Source organism: Fukomys damarensis, unplaced genomic scaffold, assembly GCF_012274545.1.
Source record: "Fukomys damarensis isolate Sample0158 unplaced genomic scaffold, DMR_v1.0_HiC HiC_scaffold_15, whole genome shotgun sequence".
NCBI lineage: Eukaryota > Metazoa > Chordata > Mammalia > Rodentia > Bathyergidae > Fukomys > Fukomys damarensis.
In genome coordinates this window covers 52104521-52113482 of record NW_022900927.1, presented here as the reverse complement: position 1 = coordinate 52113482, position 8962 = coordinate 52104521, and the positions used below count along the sequence as shown (strand labels likewise).

General features: G+C 33.2%; 1 long non-coding RNA gene across 2 annotated transcripts; it reads right to left on the bottom strand.

Moving 5' to 3' along the window:
* Positions 1 to 237: 237 nt before the first annotated feature.
* Positions 238 to 4240, bottom strand: LOC104868557. Of its 2 annotated transcripts, none has more exons than XR_004517294.1 (4): positions 4111 to 4240; positions 952 to 1308; positions 445 to 541; positions 238 to 251 (listed from the first exon to the last, which is right to left on the bottom strand). It is a non-coding gene; the product is annotated as an uncharacterized LOC104868557 (long non-coding RNA). The 2 variants fall into 2 exon arrangements; XR_782042.1 differs by having other exon boundaries at positions 1061 to 1308.
* Positions 4241 to 8962: the final 4722 nt, after the last annotated feature.

The window sequence follows — 8962 nt, the reverse complement described above, 5'->3', positions numbered from 1 at the left end:
CTGATGAGGTTATTTAAGGTTAGGTTATCTATAAATATTAGAAATGGCTTCATTTGGAGTGGAAAGAAGAACACTTAAGATCATTTTTAGTTAATTATTTATTCTCAAACTTTCTGATTCTTCCTTGTGTATATTGATCTCCGGGAGCATAGGCCAACATTTTGACTGCTTTATAAAGATTTCATTATGTTTCCTTTCTCTATATCCAAAATGCATCTTCTCGATTGACCCATTTTCTGCCATTTAATCACCTGCAGAAAAAAGATAATGCTGTTAATTTTAAGCAGTGACAGTAATGGACCACAGGGCTAATTTAAGAAAAATAGAAGCTCCCCCACTTAATAGTTGTTTGACCTTGGACAAGCTCTGCAATTTTGTTTCTTCTAGTACTAGTAACTCAGGTGTTGTAGGGATTAGATTAGATACTGCACATAATACGCTTACCTTAGGACCAACCACATAAAAAAGTCCTCACTAAATGCTAGTGTAGAGGAGAATAAATAGTCGTTTCTCAGCTATTGCAAGGTCCTGGCTGAGGCCCCTGTAAGAAAAGACAGAATAACAAATGAAAAAACACACGAATTTATGAAATGTAAATTTTATATGACACAAGAACCTTCACAAATGAAGCCTCAAAAACCTAGAGAAATATGTATTTCGATTTGTAAATCTGAATTTTTATACGTTCTAATGAAGAGTAGGCAGTCATGGAGAAGTACAATTGAACAAAAGGAGGATGATATGTTGGTAAGAAACTTAGCAGAACCTATCTTCTCAGATTCTTTTCCATGTCCATGGCTTCAAATGCTCAAGGTCTAAGGAAGAATGAAGATTTTTAACTGCTTCAGAGGAGAAAAGCTAGGAAAAGGTTAGTGGCTATCCCAGTGCAATTAAAGAAAAACAAACAAACAAACATTTGCCACATTTCGGGATAGTATGGCCTGAACCCACCGAGAGCTGATGTTCATAGGGTGGCGGCCAGCCATGAGCTTCGGGCAACAGAAGGCAAACCACAGTGATGAAGCAGATAAAATATAAATCTCTACCAAGGCTAAGGTACCGTCAATGCTGAGAGTCGAAACACGTGAGAAATGAGAGAAAGGTCGGGCACTGATGAGGTGAAGGTCGTGATAGGGTAAAATCCAGGGAGTATTTTGGAATGACGGAGTAGCCTGGCTTTTCCTGTGGCCTTATGGTGTCTGTGACATGTACAAGAGCCACTATGAAGTCAGTAAAGCTTCATATGTGTAAAGAGATGTGGCTTTGAATTTAAGGGAATTCCATTATTGCTGAGAGCCACTCCAACATCTGAGGAAGACCAAAAGAAAAGAAAAACAAGATGGAATTGTCACATGCATTTAGTTCTCTCTGGAGACCACATAGAAAATAAACATTGTGTCATTTTAACTAGTAAATACATATTTTAAATATATTTATCCATATCATATGCCTCATTTTATGTATTGATCACTATGAACCAGAGAGGTAGGTTTATGTTACTTTCACTTTAGAGAAGTAAAGTAAAGTAAGAGATTCTGTGGCAAGCCTGATTACTCAGCTAAGAAAAAGGTTTGGATGCCAATTCAGACTTTACGTGGCCACTGGCATAGTGGTGCACTACAGAGGCACTAGTGGTATAATCATGACAGTCCAGTGGATAAAATAGATGGCACAAGACAAGTACGGATGCCATGGTATCACTCAGGTAGAGATTCTCAACCAGAGGCAACCAGTTATCAATGATTGTTCACATCACTGAGCGATGAGTACATTTCGCGTGGCTCAGGTGTGTGAGATCCTTAGCAGCAAGGATTGTATCTTTTTCTTGAATAATGTCAGAAGGAGTGTGTGACCCCAACTCCATTTGACATCATGTGTTTTTGTACGTTCTGTGTTTCAGTTTTCTCATCTATTAAAGGGAGGCACTAACAACTATACTGCATCATAGGAAAGCACCTGTCTCACAAGTAAGCACTGGAGGTATGTCTGAGTCCTCCCTCTTGGAAGCTAATACCATGTCAGGTAACAGTAAGCACTCAGTAAGCATTTTGAGCCAAGATGGAGTTGTGACAATTGACTTTTTGTTTTGTTTTGTTTTTTAACTGGAAATAAGAATTCAGGACCTCCCTTTTGCCAGGCAGGCACAGTGCCACGGAGCTACATCCCCAGTTCAATAAATTTGAAAATATTTTAGAAAACCCTGGAAACATACTCAAGATTTAGATTTCCATGAGTATTCATCTCATCTACAGCTAAGGGTTTCTTAACTTCTTAGTAGAGTAGATTCATGCCATTCATTACATAGAAAGGATTCAGAGAAGTAAAATAGAATATAGAAAACAACTAAGATCAATCTGAAATTTGCAATTTCATTAGAATATCAACTGACAGAGCACTAACTAATCAGCTACAAAATTAATTCTCAAATCTCTGTATTCTAATACCTACCTCTGTGAATAAATTAGAGAACATGCTAATAAGTAAAAATGTCACAACAATCTAGAATATTCCACATAAACCTAGAGGTAATAAATGACAGAAATGAATAAATATTATTTTAAGAGAAAATATTGTTTCCTATTCTAGACTGACCCAAACTCTAATTTCATGTCTGAGGCTCATAAAACTAATCATAATAAATTCGTTTAGCTTGATTATGGGGTGCAGTACAGATCTTCAGATGGAATTTTGTTCTACTCTAATTTCATTCCACAATACCATATCATTAAAGTGAAATATTAAAGATATTTTTATTACAATTGTCAAAAAGCTATGGACAGGATTCCAAAAACATAAAAGCTTAAAATAGCTTTAGAAATCTACATTTTTAAAATGGACTATTCAAAGACATTCAACTTCTCAAGAAAATAATACATAGACTCTCATTCATCAAGTTTATTAATTATTCCAAAATTATATAAATGTTCAGCTGAACCAAAAAGCAGCAATAAAAGAATTTATATGAAAGATTAATTAGAATTAGAATATTTCCCCCTAGAAAAATTCTAAAGAGCTCAGTGTGCTGGTCTTCATTTCAATTAGAATGCTTACCAAAAAAAAAAAAAAAAAAAAAAAAAAGAACCCTTTTTCACAATCATATCTACTGTGAGAAAAAGAATACTCTCAAATCACAGTTCTTTGAGAGATGTTATAAAAATGTTTTTGGATTCCAAAATGACTATGTGTAACCTAAACCACGAAAATGTGTCTTATTTTAAATTCCCATGGACAAAATTAGTATGGACCCTGAACCACTGTTTCCTGTGGAAAATACTAACCCAGCACTGCGAATAAATTTTGTCCTAAAATTTTCATAATGTTATGGAACAGTTTTGACAATAGTGCTGCTAGTAGGAAAGATATTTTGGGTTTTGTTTTGTGTATTATTACTTCACTATGAAGTTCAATAAACTCATCATCTTAAATTTTGAATTAAATTTATGAAAGACTAAATTTTAATAAGAAAAGACCAAGGAAAAATTTGTGCCAAAGACTTATTTCCACGTACATTTTTACATTTCTTTGTCTTTCTTGTTTTCTAATATCACAGATAAAGGCTTTAGGTAAATTCAGTAGCCATAATGATAGAAACAGTGTCTCTCTGAGAGAAAAATGTTTACCAAGAACTCAGAAAGAGAACATACACATATAGCTATCAATAGAGTCAAAATTTGTGTATTTAAATATTCCTGACTTATCCACAGCTCTTTTATCTAGAAGCCCTAGAGGCCAGAATACACTTGGAATTTGAAAGGGAAAAAATGTAAGCTTTTACAAAATTCTTTATCTCACATTTTTAAAGGGGTCATTTTAGGGTTTAGCTTATCAAGTATTTTTTTCTCTGTTTTCAAATACAGCCCCAATCATCCTGATTACCACAAAATTCAGGCTATGGAGAATCCAAATAGTGATCAGCAATAGCCTTTGTGTTGTCCAGGAGGTAGAAAAATGAAAAACTGTGAAAAAGTAAGAAATAAAAACTGAACAAATGAAATCTTTGTTCTTGTAATGGATAACACAGATATTATAGACCTTCTCAGCACGTTTGAACATGATCTGGCTATAGAATTATATTGTATGATATTACAATATTATAAAAAAAATTCTTACTTGTCTTAATTGAAGATTACATGAGATGATATCCTGATAAGTTCCTATCTTACTTGGTTCTAATGAAGGTAGCAGTTCAAACCCAATACATTTTTTTTTTTTGAAAATCTGAATTCATTGGAGAGGGTCGATAAACAGATTCTGGAAATAATTTGAAACTTGGATGAATAGATAGCAAGAAGTTAGCTGCCTGTTTTTATGGCATGTAGTATGAAAATACCAATAAAATTGTAATTTTTATTTTGAGTCAGAGGATATAGTACAGAGAAAACTTTTTAAAACCTTAGGAAATGAAGAGGAAATCCTAGAAAACAGAGTTCTAAAGAGGCTGAGTTACAAAGTTTACATGTAAATTTATTTGATTATCAGATCAGTGAACCATGCATGAACAGGACAGAGTCAAAGCATTCCAAATAAAGATTTTATAAATGATACATAGATCCAAGCTGTCATCTTCAAAATAACTTAAAAGTTTATAGTTTGAATTCTAACAAGTTAACTGCCGACTAAGAGAACTTCAAAGCTCTGCAGAGGAGTATGTAACTGAACTCAGAGCCTGAATAATATAGTATCTGAAATGTTTCTGATATAATCCAAAATCAGTTGACATTTAAAGATCTGTGTAAATGTGATGCATTGTCAAGGTAAAAAGCCAGACCACCCTGAAATAACCTGAATTTTGAAATTACAAGGCAAAAGTTTTAAGAATCTCTTACAACTATGCTCAAAGAGATAAAGGAAACATGAGGAAGAAACCTTTGCAAAGAAATATAAATTATATTAAAATTGGATATTCCAAAATTGAAAAACACAACAGCTAAGAGAAATATTAAATCATTAAGTAAATGGGATTAATAAAAAATTAAAATGACACGGGGAATAATTAATGACAATGATGATAAATAAATAGAAAATGCTACGCATGAATGATCAGAGAGAAACATTTAGAGAAAGAAAAATAATAGGATATTTTGGCCCCTGGGACAATAACAGAAAGTTTAATATGAATGCAATTAGAGTTTTAGAGGAAGAAAAAGAATGTGACAAATTAAATACATGAAGATAGAATGACCAAAACGTTTCCAAATTTGGAACAAATAAATATACAGATTAAGAAATTCAATAAATCACATGCAAAAAGTATAAAAAAGCCATGCTTAAACATAAATTTATTAAGTTGATGAAACTAAAGACAGAGAACATTTGAAAGTAACTGGAGGAAAATAGCATGTTCCATGCAGGAAAACAACTGTCTGAAAAGTAGCTAACTTCGTAACAAAAACATGTGGAAGGCAGAAGAAAGTGGAACAAATAGTTTCAATGTGTAAAAGAAAAAAATAGCAGTCCCAAATTTTATATTGTAATAATACTCTTGAAGCATGACAGTAAATAAATACATTTTCATGCAAGAGAAAGAAAATTTGTCATTTTCATGTAAGAGGAAGAAAATTGACTTGTACTATAAAAAAATGCTAAAAGAAGATATTTTAGCTGCAAGGAAATCATCAGAAATTTGGGTCATCAGAAAGGAAAGTAGAACATCAGAAATATAAAATGCCCAGAAAATAAGAAAGAATATTTTTCTCTAAACTTCTTCAGTGGGAGCAGCATTGTCCAGGTAGGGAAGCCTTCTGCTGGCACCTCTTTCTTCACTTAGGTATTTCTGGGTCTTCCTGTGTGCTCTTTGACCTCATCCACTGGCCACAACTACATGGTTTCATCCTTTTACAACATTATTGTTGAATAATATGCTGTCCTAGTATGTTGTAAATTTGAAAAGAAATGGCGTGTTTGGATTTCTGTGATCATCTGCAATATCCTATGGTTTTTGTTTGATATTGCTTTTTGTTTTGCAGGGACAGTCTTTAGCGAGCCAGCTACTGACTTATCCTGAACAAATGTTATTTCATTGACTAATACATGTATTTGATCTTCTGGCCTTGGATTTTGTAAAATATTTCAGTTCTACATATAAAGTTTGTAGGAGACACTTTCACATGACTATTGGAATATTAATAATGAACAAAAGCATAATCAGTGACAATAAAATAGAATAAAATATGCAGTACCACTTATAATAATAAAATTACAAGGGGTGATTTAAATATATGGATAATGTTTAAATTTTTAAAAATTATTACAGTCTAAGAGGCACTGCTATTAATCCCCTTTAAAATTCTACTTGCTTCCAACACACTTATCCCATTATTCTTTTCACTTTCTGAAGCACTTCTGCAAGTCCTCTTTCATGAGCGTCTTTACAAGATGTGATCAGTAACTGGTTAATGCTGCTTCCAAGTGCCATGCAGAACAGAGCAGCAGGCTCATTAAAGTGTCACAGTGTGTCCTCAGCCACCTTATCCACCAGATCTAGAACCACGCAACTTCTTGCTTTTTCCCAAAAGTCAAAATGACCAATTAAAGCTAAATGATTTGAAACAATTCAGGACATAGAAACAGTAACAATGGAGCAATTAAAAACGCTCAACAACAAGAGGACTTCCAGGGCTGCATCAGAAAGTGGCAAGAATGGTGGACCAAGAGTGCCTCCAGCAAGGGGGAGCATTCGGAGGGATATTAATGGCAATGTGTATTGTAGTCATTTTTAAATGTATATTTTCACCTACTAAAGACCCCTGCAGTTAGGGTCCAGTACCCAGCCCAGTATACAACATAGGTCTGAGAAATAAATACACTAAGACAGATCTACGAGAGAGAAAGAGGGGTAACAGGATGACCAATGCTGGTGCAACAGCTAGTCCCAGGAGCTGACTTTTATTGGCAGTCAACTGGGGTAAAGGCAAGCTACATGCATTTTGTATGGAAATTAGCACAAACAGGCTCATAAAGGACAAGACACAGCATTCTTGAATTAGGAACAGAATAGGCAAACTATGTGGTTATGATTAGAACATTGTCCTTCTAGGCAGAACAGAACAGAATTTGGGTTTGTTACTCTGACCTCGGCACATAGGTTTCAGCCAGACTCACTTTTATAAACAAGCCAGTTGTGGAATTAACACTTTACAGCCTGCTCTGGGCATAATCAATAAATGGTCCTCTGCATTCACCATATTTTAGATTACATTTGTCATTTTGAGTTTATGGATTATACATAACAACTATATTATACAGGGGAATGGAAAAATTAACTTAGAAGGCTATAAGCTATGTGCACTGTTCCTAAAATATTACAATATGGACTCTAAGAAGAATGTGAAAACTTAGAATATATATTACAAATCTTAGAGCATGATGCAAATAGTTATAGCTGACCAAGATATTCAAAAGGTGTTTTAAAAAATATTTCAAATAATTCCAAAGAATATAGCAAGAAAAGGACAGGTAGATCGAAATCACAGGAAGCATTAAAAAGGCAAAAGACCTAAACCAAATCATATGAATAATTGCATTAAGAGATTATGAAATGAACACTCCAATTAAAAGGGAGTGCTTAATAGGAACTGATATAAAGCAGAGCCAAACATATGTTATCAATAAAGGGTGTACAATACTTTAAATATATACATAAAGATAGGTTGAAAATAAGTAGTTGGCAAAAAATACGAAATGCCAACTTGTTTAAAATAGCTATGTAGGGCGAAAAAAATGCCAGGCCAAAAAGAAAAAAAGAAGGCCACATTACAGTGACAAAGCATTAAGCTCAAGAAGATAATGATCATAAATATGTAAGTACCTAATAAGAGATTATCAAAATTCATAAATAAAAAATTGAAAGAGTGAAAAGGAAAAATCAACAATGCAGCAATGGTAGAAGATATTAGCAAGCCTTTTCAACAAGTCATAAGAGAAGAAAAAAATGAGTAAGTAAACACATGACTTGATCAGAGCTATTAAACACCTTGGGGGTAATTGATATTTGCAGAACTGTACCCTAAAATTACAGGATACCCTGCTTTCAGGTTCACCTAACACACTCACTCTGATGGAAGCATATGCCACACCATACAGAAAATCCCAATGAATTCTAAAAAGTTGAATTTGTAGAGTGTGTTTTTTTATCATGATGGATTTAAATGAAAATAGTAATAAACATTGCCTAAAATAATCACATATATTTTGAAGTTTAAGAAAAGATTTCTATTTCCGGTACCAAAACAAAAAGAAAAGAAAAGACTTCTAAATAGTCCATTGGTCAAAGGATTGGTTAAAAAGAAAACTATAAAATACTTTCAACTTAAGTTTCAAAATACATCTAATTAAAGGTTGAGGGAATGCACTCAGAGCAGTGAATAGAAGAAAAATTGCAAATGGAAATGGTTTTATTAGTAAAATAACCCAAAAATCCTAAGGTTTCACCTTAGGAACCTAGAAAAAAAATTAAAATTTGATCATTTAAAAAAATAAACAAGATTCATATACTCTTAGGCAGAGTAAGATAAATATCTGGGAGACATTACCAATATTAAGACAAAATGGGGCTAGGGATATAGCTTCGTGGTAGACCACTATGTATAGTCAAAGTATAATAAATTAAAAAGAAAAGAAAAAAATAGGGGCAATGTAAGCATCTTTTTACTAACAAATTTGACAACTTATATGAGAAATAGGGCAAATTCATTGAAAATGTAACTTACAAAAATGACCAAAGCATGAAATAGAAAATGTGAGTATCTCTATTAAAGAAATAAATCTAGCAGCATGCAAAGGATAATATACCATGATCAAGTAAAGTCTATTCCCCAAATACAAAGTCACACAGTTGCTTTACCACTCACCTATTTAATTTATCATATTAATAGACTTAATAAGAAAACATACAAGTATCTCAGAAATGCAAAATAAAAAGTATCCAGCAAAATTTAACCTACATTTATGATTAAAAAGTCTC